Below are 13,050 nucleotides of genomic sequence, written 5' to 3'. Positions count from 1 at the left end.
ACTCGGAAACACACCCTTGCCTGTCGTGGGTAGAGTTTGTACACCTTTAATTCCGCGGCTACCTCGGGATCGGTTGGCAGGACATGTTCTGAGGCATCAAGGGATCACCAATTTAGTATTGGAGGGCAGCGTGGAGGGTAAAAATCATAGGGGGAGACCAAGAGATGAATACACTAAGCAGATTCAGAAGGATGTAGGTTGTGGTAGGTACTGGGAGATGAAGAAGCTTGCACAGGATAGAGTAGCATGGAGAGCTGCATCAAACCAGTCTCAGGACTGAAGACCACAACAACAACAACCTCCCTCCTACCTATTTGATACAGCGAGAAATGACTTACATACCGCATTCACAATTACAATGCTTCACTGAATTTGTCCAAATCGTTAAATTTTTCGAGAAGTAATTTTATTGAGGTATTAATCAATATACCCTCGCTTTCTGCCTACAAATTTTTAAAAATACCTGAAATTTAATACATCGTCCTTAATATTCGGGTTCAGTTGGTTTTATGTTGGTTCTAGCCACACTAACAATCCTCTCTGTCAGTCTCTGCTCTCACATTTCTGTTTCATTGATATCGTTAACTGAAATAAAAGCAACACGACTTAGCTTATTTGGAGGGCAGCACAACTCAAACAGTCAGTGGCACGAGAATGGTCACTACTCGGTAATTCAGAACGAGGAAAATACATCGTTACCACAGCCACGATACCATTCTTATTCTGGTTATAGTTAATTTGGATTGTGCCCCACAGAACCCACGGCAGTTTATATGTAACACTGTAAACACTGTCTGGCAACAGAAGTGAACCACACAGAGGAATTGCCCGGATACCCATGTAAATTCGTTGACATATACAGGATGTTCATTTTAAGTGAATACATAAAATATCTCGAAATCTACACATTGTATCCAAAATCCAATTTTTTTGTCTTGGGGGTGCGTAGTGGAGAGAGGGGCAACTTTGAAATCTTCAATGGGTAGCCCCGTTTTTCGTTGCAGATTACGATTCTACGGCAAAATCTGGAACATTTTCTTCATTTCGCCACAGATGGCGCTGTAATCGCAAGAATAGAAATGGGTACACAATCGTAATTTACGGCATGCTACTCAAGAGTCATGTTACCCCCATTAAGGCTACCATCGTTTGTGAATGTATCGGAAAGTAATACCTTACCAAGGAACGTGTGGTTCGTTTGCATTTGTTGACGTCCCCATTCACAATACACTACCCGGTTATGGAAATCAGAGCCATGAAATTCTTCACACAGTGACATGTTGTATGGATGATACTTATGCAGTACTGTGAGAATACTACTTATGGACATATCAGAATCACGGTGTAATTGCCGGTCGCTTATCCGGGGGTTGTGGTGCACAGCCGTTAGTACAGCTATTTCGTTACCTTTTCCTATAACACGTTTGCCTCCTTTCCTTTTGGCGGTCTGTACGCTGCCATCAGCCATAAAGGTGTTCATAACCTTGTAAAAGAACGAATGAGAGCGAGGCAACAGCAGTCTCAACATTTCTCCTAGATTTTCCGTAAATCAGGATCATTTCAAATTTTTCTTCTGTGGTTGCAACATTCATCGTCTACTTACACGTCTGTTCTCAAAATTACAGACAGTTGTGCAGGCAATAAACACTGCACAAGTACTGTAATATTTAGAGCCCCTATCTGTTCCATGTCTGCACGACACGTCATCCCTGGTCACAGTGTACTTGTCTGTGAGATACGTCGTAGTTCGCTACACGGCCACGGTGGCGTGCCGAGTAGTCCTCTGTTCGATATGTAGGAGGAATACGACGTTGCGAATGGGGTTTGCAATCGGAAGTTATGAAAATACTGTCCTGTCCTACCCTCTCACCATGGCGGTGGGGTCACACGTGCCATTGGATATTCAAGGGCCCTTGAGTAGCATGTCGTAAATTACGATTGTGTACCCATTTCTACTCTTCCGATTACGGCGCCATCTGTGGCGAAACGAAGGAAATGTTTCAGACGAAACGTATGTAGATTTTGCCGTAGAATCGTAATCTGCAATAAAAAACGGGGATTCCCTTTGAAGATAGGTTGCCCCTCGTCACCGCCAACTATGCACGGGTTTAGATGGGGGGTCGAGTGCGGTGTCGTTGGAGGTCCCGAGACAAACAAATTGGAATTATAATTTTTTTTGATCCGGTATGCAGTTTTCGCGATATTTTAATGTCTTCAGTTAAAATGAATACACTGTATGCCATTGGTGGATATGTAACTCCCTGTAACTGATAAAACGGTCTCTAGACTGCATTAGTGTTGTTGGTGTTTAGTGTTGTTACTATGGCTGGTAGGATTCAAAAGGGACATGAACAGTGTCACACATTGAGTGATAACCATGAAAACCATGAAACCTACGGAGAAGCCGTGTACTCGTGTGAGACAGCATTACCAGCACATGATAGAGTTCGAAAGGAACGTCATTGTATGTCACCATTTGGCATCTGTTCTAGTTTATGGGGCGTTCAAATATGACAGTGGCCCAATGTTAGACTGCATGGGAACGTTTGGGCAGCCATATTCGTTGTCAGGTTTCCTGTCGACCACGTCTAACCATCAAAAGGGAGAATAGCTACGTTGTGCACCAAGCACATTCTAATATTTTCACATCTGCGCCTACCATCCGAGAACATGTAATGGACTCCCCACTACATCCTGTGTCGTCCCTGCACCACTCGTCAGAGGCTTACAGCAGCCAGGCTGACGAATTACCGTCTCTTAGTTAACACAGAAACATAAGCGACTATGACTGGAGTGGTTCCGCTACTGGGAAGCAGGGTCTGCTGATGAATGTCGTCTGCACCACTCCAGGCGAAAACCGTCGGCGAGCATGGTGGCGACTCGAGGGAGATCTCTTTCTTCCAGCGTTCTTGATGGACATATCTGTGTTGTTCCTAACCTGCACACATAGCCGTGCATGTTAAAGCACCGCTTTGGAATGGGAGGAGTGCCAGCTCCGGATCGAAGCCGTCCAGTGGATTAACGTCGAGAGTAGGTGTGCTGACCAGCCTGTATTTGGTTTTTAGGCGGTTTTCCACATCCCACCAGGTAAATATCGGGCTGGTACCCAAGTATCGCCTGAGTTACATGATACCAATACAAGCAGGCAAGTAGGATAAAGATATTCTGTTCTGGGAGCGTAGCAGGGTAGCAACAGGATTTAGAATGCCAAATCTGTTTGTAGCCACGCCAGTTCCGCGCCGATGCAGGTAAAGGCACAAGAAAAAGGAGATGAAGAAAAAGACAGCAATGTCACTCCTGGGGCCATGGTGAGCGGAGCCTTAGGATATGACTTCAGGTCACAGCTGACTGAGAGAACTCTGATGTCACGGACATTCTGTGTCTTCATGTGTTACCTCAGCATTGTGATGCCATTTTTTAACAGTGCAATGCTTGTCCACAATAGCACTTCTCTCTACGAACTCTATATTTGATGTTAAGGTCTCCCTTGCCAGTAAGATCCCTAAATCTGGTCTTAACAGAACTTTTGTGGTACCAACTCAGAGGCCAACTCTGTCCCAACGCCAATATCCATGATATCAACTACCAGCTGTGGGCGAGCTTACCTCAGGAGAGGATACAGTGATTTTTATGACACCTTTCCTAACCAAATCAGTGCATGCATTCGGCCCAGAGTGGGTGTAACATCATACTGATTAATGGACTCTTACTGCCAAGTTCTATTTAAATCTGACTCGAATTTGTAATTACTGAACTAACGTCATATACCCTCTCGACCTGTGAAATTTCCGTTTCGTCCTCCCCTCACCCCACCCCCACCCCTTCTGGGTGTTCCACTTCTTTCGTCAGGCATTCTATAATAATCCCATTTCTTATTATTCACAGGCATTTGACGACTTTAGTGACATCTAAACGCTATATGTTTAAACCCCTATCGCATATTTCTTCCAACATGGTATTAATGATATTGTTCCTCTCATCCCATACTTTACTCTTTGTCCACATCTTCTATCTTAAATCGATTAATTTTCTCAGATGCAAATAACTGAAAACTATTTCTGTCTCCATCCGATTCAAACGATTCGCTGACCACATGAACAAACACGTGCGCTCGAAACGAAAAATTACGGATTGTTAATGCCCAACGGCTGTCTGCCAAGTCGCCAAAGGAGCTGACCTCGTTTGATATGCTACGCTGACAACTCGCCGCCTATGATTTCAGAAAGACATTATACCCGTAGAGTAAGGGATGTACTGTATTGATCTGAGCACAACGAACTTTTGATATTTTTTTGAAGTCAATTCATTTGTTGTTTTTGTATCCAGGGTGCAAAAATGTTATTTGCGTCAAAACGGCGTTGAGAGTTGCCACTGCAGAGCTGGCCATAGTAGTAGTTGTGGCTGTACTGCAGATCTAGTACTTGTAGTAACGATATGTCATCGTGGGCGTGATGGACTCGCTTTTCATCACCAGCGACGATAATGTGGAATGTGGAACAAGCAATATACGTGGTGTCGCTGAAAGCTGGTCGATATCTCAAAATGAAATCCCGCTTGTCTGTTCGCACGTACATGCAAGGCAATAAAACAGCAATATAAATTGGTTTCGCTGCTTCGAGGTAGGGTACAACATACTGCTCAAATGATTGCACACTAGATTCTTACGCGACCGTAATCTGCATACCGCTGTTTTTATGAAATAGTATGGTACTCCTACTACCAAGCTAATTCCAAACGTTACCAGGAATAAATGCGGAGTAATTATACGTCCAGCAACAAGAGCCTTTAGGACATAAATGTTACGCTGAGTTTGTACAAGACCAGTTCAACAATAGACCATACATGTAATGCTGATAAATAAAACCTCAACGCATGAGAGATTCGTAATTTTCTCAGCAGCAATTATGTCCTGTACCACCACCAACACTGTTATCTCAAGACCATTTCACTACAGCGAAACAACTTTAACAACCACAAATGGTTTATCTGACCCAGCAGCGAGAAAAACGGCAGACTCTAGCTGCAGAGAATACTGGCGTTTTAATTCATGGCAAAGGCTCATTCAGATGGTTCAAATGGCTCTAAGCACTATGGGACTTAACATCTGAGGTCATCAGTCCCCTAGACTTGATCATGATGATGAGTCCCATACTTCTTTACAGAGCGTAGGGGAGCGACACGGGAGACCCGCACCGCCTTACTAGGCAAGGTCCTAATGGAGATGGTTTGCCATTGCCTTCCTCCGACCGTAATGGGGATGAATGATGATGATGAAGACGACACAACAGCACCCAGTCATCTCGAAGCAGGAAAAATCCCTGACACCGTCGGGAATCGAACCCGGGACCCCGTGCTCGGGAAGCGAGAACGCTACCGCGAGACCACGAGCTGCGGGCCCCCTAGACTTAGAGCTACTTAAACTCAGAGCTATTTAAACCTAACTAACCTAAGGACATCACACACATCCATGCCCGAGGCAGGATTCGAACCTGCGACAGTAGCAGCAACGCGTTTCCGGATTGAAGCGCCGACCCGAGTGGCAGAGCGGTTCTAGGAGCTACAGTCTGGAACCGGGCGACCGCTACGGGCGCAGGTTCGAATCCTGCCTCGGGCATGGATGTGTGTGATGTCCTTAGGTTAGTTAGGTTTAATTAGTTCTAAGTTATAGGGGACTGATGACCTCAGAAGTTAAGTCCCATAGCGCTCAGAGCCATTTGAACCGGACTGAAGCTCCCAGAACCGCTCGGCCATAGCGGCCTGCTGCTCATTCAGACAAGTCAAGATTTAGGATTAGATTCGCAGAAATAAACCAGAAATACCATTATAACACACAATGTAGATGTAGATGTAGACTCTTCCCACAACATCTAATCATACCACGTCAGTACAATTGCTCAATGTACCTGTTGTGATACCTACAATCGACCTAAAGAATCTCATTTCCGCATACTGAAACACGGTTTTTGTCCTCTTTTATACCAGTCGCTCAGTACCGTTCATGAATCACGTCACAATCAACGATTTTTATAGTTTCACTATCGTATTTTTCTCAATTATTTTTCCAGATTCTCTTCTAAGGTCTCGATGAGTACTGAAGGAGAATATCCTACTAGTCCTATTCATTTTCCTGGGGGAATATTTCGACTTCTTTTTAGGGACATCAGCCTTCTGACTGTTTTGATGCTGCCCGCTACAGATTCCTATCCTGTGTCAACTTTTTCATCTCTTTTCACTTGTTCCCAACGCCCCCTATTATTTGTTGACTATCTCCTTCACAAATTTTACCCTCCCCATCCCACAATTCTCTCTCGTACCATGGAACTTATTCTTTGATTTTCTTGTCCTAGCGTGCTGTCCCTTCTTGGTTGTGTTTTCCTTTTCGAATCTGCGGAGAACCAGGTCGTTTCTTATATAACCCCTCGGCCCACCTAATACTCAACATACATCTACACAACCACATCTCAAACGCTTCATTTCCATATAATTATGTGCTCCAAAGGTACATTCTCAATACGTTTATCTTCAAAATAAGGCTGACGTTTGATAATGTAGACCTCTTCTGTGTTCATTAAAGCCCTGTTTCCGTTCTAGTCTGTTTTTATGTGCTCCCTGCTTCGTCGGTGATGTGTTATTTTTCTTCCAACATAGCAGAATTACTTAACTTCGTCTACTTTATGATCAATTTTGATGTTGGGTTTATGTCTATTCTCATTTTAGCCACTCCTTATAACTTTCTTCTTTTGTCTACTCGAGATCCATATTATGTACTCAATAGTCAGTTCATTCCATTCAACACTTCCTGTAATTGTTCTTCAATTTCACTGACGACTGCAACGTCATCCCCGAATCTTATTGATATCCTTTCGCCCGAAATGTTAAAAAATTGATTCAAATGGCTCTGAGCACTATGGGACTTAACATCTGAGGTCATCTGTCCCCTAGAACTTCAAACTACTTAAACCTAACTAACCTAAGGACATCACACACATCCATACTCGAGGCAGGATTCGAACCTGCGACCGTAGCGGGCACGCGGTTCCAGACTGAAGCGCCTAGAACCGCTCGGCCACATTGGCCGGCCCCGAAATTTTAGTCCCACTCTCGAAGCATTCTGCTATTTTCGTCATTCCTTCTTCGATGTATAGACTGAACGGTAGCGGCGAGAGATACATTCCTGCAATGTGCCCTTTCTAGTCCGAAAACTTCGTTCTTGGTCTCCTATTATTATTTTTCCCTCTTGGTTCTTGAAAGTATTGCATGTTAACACTCTCTTCCTATAGCTCACGCCTATGTTGTTGAGAATATTGAACATTTTGCACCATTGTACGTTGTTGCACCCCTTTTCTACGAGGGCCGTTCAATAAGTAATGCAACACATTTTTTTCTCGTCAAGTTTCATAGTTTTATCAAGCTCCGATACGTAGCCTTCAAAATGGCTTCTGTAACGGAGGGGCTTTGCAAGGAGAGAGCTGTAATTGAGTTTCTGTTGGCGAAAACCAGAGCACCGCACGTATTCAGAGGCACTCACAGAATCTCTACAGAGACCTGGTAGTGAGGTGGGCGAGTAGTCTGTCATCGTTGCACCAAGGTCACAAGACTTGGCAAATCTTCCGCGTGCCGGCCAGCCCTACACCGCCGTGACACCTGCGGTGTTGGGATGTGCGGACCCTCTTCTTTGAGGTGATCGACGGATCACAATCACACACCTCGCTGGACGACTGGACGTCTCTGTTGCTGGTCCTGACACACTCGTCCACCAGTTGGGGCACTCAAAGATGTGTGCCACTGGCGCCTAACAAAAGACCATAAAACAGCAACGAAGCATCATCTGTGCGAAAGTGCTTGGCGTTACTAGGGTGACCGCAACGACTTTATTTATACAGGAAGACGTTGGCTCCGATGTCGACTATTAGAGAGGTACCATGTGGGACTACAGATCCTCCCAGCAAGGTGGGCTAAGGCCATCGCATTGAACGGAGTTTATGTTGAAAAGTAGGATTCCGTAGCCAAAAGAGTGGGGAATAATATGGTGTATTGGACTCCTGAATGTAGCCAACCTGATTTCAGAAAAAAAGATGTGTTGCATTACCTATTGAGCGCCCCTCGCAGAACGACAAATGATACAAACATGTCTTGATAGTTCTTACGTCTTGCTTCCATTATCAGGGACAGCGTTAAACAGTCCCTCTGATGCTTTTAGTTTTCGTAATGTTCCTCTAACGAACATTAAGACACTGATTTAACATATTACTAAAGTACAATGATGCTCCGTATCATTAGCTAGGTGGCTCGTCTTTCTTCCAGTGACTAATGATTTCGCCCAAATATACTAAACAATGTGTTCAAAGTCTCAACATTGTCGATAAATCCTTATGGCGGTTCTGCTTATTCTGATGTGAATTCTGAAATATCATGTAACAAAACTCGATTTTCTTCGGTTCAGAGTCGACAGAAACCAGTGTTCTTGCTGTTCAGGCCTTCGGTCCGAAGAATGGATTGACGCAGCTGTCCACGCTAGCTTATTGTGTCCAAACCTCTTCATCTCTCCTTAGTTACTGAAACCTTCCCTCATTCGAGCCCGCTTTTTGTAGTCGACCTTTACACTACCTCTACAATTTTTACCTTCAGTTTTCTTTCGACATACTCTCCACTGTGGTTGCACCTATGATTCGGCTATCTGGGCTGTGGTTCTTGGGGGCAAGGGGGTTGGGGGGCATGGGTGAGAAATCAATGTACACGAGCTAATATCGAAAGTACCATCTGTCGCATCTGTTATATTTCGTTCCTTTTCCTATCAGGTTTGCCTTCTTAAAATATGTCCCGATAGCTTACACTCACTTTTCAGCCGTTTTTATAAAAGAATATGCTTTACCAGTCGAGAGATTGATGTTATGCGATTTCTTTGCTCCATTGTTAGTATCGCCGGCTACTGCTCACTGGTAAGGTTACCAAATCACTCGGTTTATTAGGATTCTAAGTGGTTTTTAATGCTGTAGTTCAACTCCCGATTGTTTTGCACTTCGTTGTTCTATGTTGTCAAGCGTCATCTGGTGCACTGAAATTGAAACTGGGTGTGAATTACGAGGGATAAAAGGAGGTTGCAGACACTTCAGGCTGTTATGCACGGGGACTTCGTCTTCAACTTCACTCCTCCAGCCTAGCGTAGCGCTGACTGAAAGATGCATGCCTATGATCTCTTCGAACTGTCTCTACTTACCTCCACATACAAATACTGCGCACTGAAGGTGAAAAAAAAAGACGGTAGTGGAAGTTTATTCCGTCCTGAGTGACACTTTGTCAAGTCTTCAAGAGAGGGCTTAAAATAACTTCGTTCCCCAAAAAGTAAGAGATGTCACCTTCAAATGTGAGAATGACCGGCTTGTTAATGTGTTCGGAAAAGATACGAACAATTTTTATGCTGTTTGTAGTGATTACATTAGCAAATGGATTAGCCAGTACGTTGAACTGACTGTGTCAGTTTGGTTAACTCTTAGCGAAGAACTGGATCTGGAAAATGCTTTAGCGTATTTGAGGATTAAATAAATCACCTGAAAATGTTTCTCAGTGACTAGCTCAAATCGGAAACCATATAAACATTTTAGCGAAAACTTCATTTGATAGATGGTGTGGTTTCATGAACAAAATCGTTCTGGAGGTGAATATTTAGATCTTTTAAAAATAGCGCGATACTTTTTTGCAGTCACTACCCACAATGCAGCTGTGGAAAGGATATTTTCCTTATTTTATATAGCTTATTTTATATAGCTTATTTTGTATAGCTTGAAGGGAGAAACCAGATTGGCGCTATGATTGGCCCGCTAGATGGGGCTGCCATAGGTCAAACGGATATCAACTGCGTTTTTTTAAATAGGAACCCCCATTTTTATTACATATTCGTGTAGTATGTAAAGAAATATGAATGTTTTAGTTTCGCTTTGTGATAGATGGCGATGTAATAGTCACAAACGTATAAATACGTGGTATCACGTAACATTCCGCCAGTGCGGACGGTACTTGCTTCGTGATACATTACCCGTGTTAAAATGGAGCGTTTACCAATTGCGGGAAAGGTCGATATCGTGTTGATGTATGGCTATAGTGATCAAAATGCCCAACGGGCATGTGCTCTGAATGATGCTCGGTATCCTGGACGACATCACCCAAGTGTCCGGACCGTTCGCCGGATAATTACGTTATTTAAGGAAACAGGAAGTGTTCAGCCACATGTGAAACGGCAAGCACGACCTGCAACAAATGATGATGCCCAAGTAGGTGTTTTAGCTGCTGTCGTGACTAATCCGCACATCAGTAGCAGACAAATTGCGCGAGAATCGGGAATCTCAAAAACGTCGGTGTTGAGAATGCTACATCAACATCGATTGCACCCGTACCATATTTCTATGCACCAGGAATTGCATGGCCACGACTTTGAACGTCGTGTACAGTTCTGCCACTGGGCACGAGAGAAATTACGGGACGATGACAGATTTTTTGCACGCGTTCTATTTGGCGACGAAGCGTCATTCACCAACAGCGGTAACGTAAACCGGTATAATATGCACTATTGGGCAGCGGAAAATCCACGATGGCTGCGACAAGTCGAACATCAGCGAACTTGGCGGATTAATGTATGGTGCGGCATTATGGGAGGAAGGATAATTGGACCCCATTTTATCGATGGCATTCTAAATGGTGCAATGTATGCTGATTTCCTACGTTATGTTCTACCGATGTTACTACAAGATGTTTCACTGCATGACAGAATGGCGATGTACTTCCAACATGATGGATGTCCGGCACATAGCTCGCGTGCGGTTGAAGCAGTACTGAATAGCATATTTCATGACAGGTGGATTGGTCGTCGAAGCACGGTCACCGGATCTGACGTCCCCGGATTTCTTCCTGTGGGGAAAGTTGAAGGATATTTGCTATAGTGATCCACCGACAACGCCTGACAACATGCGTCAGCGCATTGTCAATGCATGTGCGAACATTACGGAAGGCGAACTACTCGTTGTTGAGAGGAATGTCGTTACACGTATTCCAAATGCATTGAGGTTGACGGACAGCATTTTGAGCATTTGTTGCATTAATGTGGTATTTACAGGTAATCACGCTTTAACGGCATGCGTTCTCAGAAATGATAAGTTCACAAAGGTACATGTACCACATTGGAACAACCGAAATAAAATGTTCAAACGTACCTACGTTCAGTATTTTAATTTAAAAAACCTACCTGTTACCAACTGTTCATCTAAAATTGTGAGCCATATGTTTGTGACTATTACAGCGCCATCTATCACAAAGCGAGAAAAGTGGTCCAACTAAAACATTCATATTTCCTTACGTACTACACGAATATATAATAAAAAATGGGGGTTCCTATTTTTAAAAAACGCAGTTGATATCCGTTTGACCTATGGCAGCGCCATCTAGCGGACCAACCATAGTGCCATTTGGTTTCCCACTTCAAGATAGACAAGTTTCGTTCTTTGTAGTTTTTTTCGTTTGAAGCTTATTTCGTGAGATATCTGGCCCGGTCACGATCAATGGACCACCCTGTATATATGTATATATTGGGCTGAAGAAAGAAATATTTTCTGTAAAATGCGTAAAGAATGTGTTGGCCATCAGCTATAATTATCAAGATCTTACTTGTTCTCAATACTATGGTAATATTAGATCCAAGGAAGAGTTACTTACGAAGGTTCGAGGAAGGGAGAAATACGGTTTTGTACAAAAATAAGGCGTTGTCGTTCACATAAAGATTGTTCGTAAGACCATCCAGCTCTTCATTTGGGAATGTGGTAACCCTGCACATTGCGCTCGGCTTTCGTTTTGTAACCTCCAAGTCAGACTTTAAGTGTATACCATTTTGTTCATTTTATTTCAATTAAGGTGACTGGCATTTTAAGCACTTCTCATTACGGAACGACAGCTGGGCAGCATTTGAGAGGCGGCGAGCGACCGTTCTCACACACAGGCGAGCAAACGCGTCTCGTGCTGTGGCAGGTGGTCGTCTGGCGTAGAGCATTGGGAGATCGTGGGAAATGCCTCGAGTTACTGTACGTAGGCGTCTGTAACACTGTTCTACCGGCAGGTACATTAGCCAAAAGCCGCACACTAGACCAGAGGGAAAAATCTCTTTATGTTTCCCTATATTGTCGCCAGCCCTAAATAAAGTAACACGGATATTTTGTAAAACAATACCGTTATGCTAATCCATATCTAGCTGAAGATGTCGCAACACGGTGACGCTTGTGCTCCCATTTCGTTGGTGGGTCCATATAAACAGTTAGTAAACTTTACAACTAAATTGTTCTGAAGAGTTCGTTATATAACTTCCATTCACATCATATTGCTTAGACATATTCTAAAGATAGTAAATATGGTAAATACGCAGTTATAAATACAATTCACGAAATACTGTAGCTAATAATAAAATGTATACAAATTTGAATTCACCATTTGTGTGTTTGTGTGTGTGTGTGTGTGTGTGTGTGTGTGTGTGTGTGTAAATTGTAGTTGATCTGGTCCACCAGCTTCACTGGTTTTCCGTGTTCTACTGTAGACGTGTGTGGTAATACAGTGGTGACACATTTTATTGAATAACTTAAGGGATTCGCAGCTGTTTGGGTTCAAACCTAAGCTCGTCAGTTCTCCTGCTGGTGTTCATATGCTAGCTATGTTTCTGTAGTCTGATTGCTGTCTAAAAAGAAAAAAGTCGTGTAACTCTGGGAGGAAACATGTACACACTGGCCATTAAAATTGCTACACCAAGAAGAAATGCAATGGATAAATGGATATTCATTGGACAAATATACTAGAACTGACATGTTATTACATTTTCACGCAATTTGGGTGCATAGATCCTGAGAAATCACTACCCAGAACAACTAACTCAGGTCGTAATAACGGCCTTGATACTCCTAGGCATTGAGTCAAACAGAGCTTGGATGGCGTGTACAGGTACAACTGCCCATGCAGCTTCAACTCGATGCCACAGTCCATCAAGAGTAGTGACTGGCGTATTGTGACGAGCCAGTTGCT

The sequence above is a fragment of the Schistocerca piceifrons genome, chromosome 6 (genome assembly GCF_021461385.2).
Source record: "Schistocerca piceifrons isolate TAMUIC-IGC-003096 chromosome 6, iqSchPice1.1, whole genome shotgun sequence".
Lineage (NCBI taxonomy): Eukaryota > Metazoa > Arthropoda > Insecta > Orthoptera > Acrididae > Schistocerca > Schistocerca piceifrons.
The sequence above is the reverse complement of the archived record's forward strand: the minus strand, read 5'-3'. Positions refer to the sequence as shown.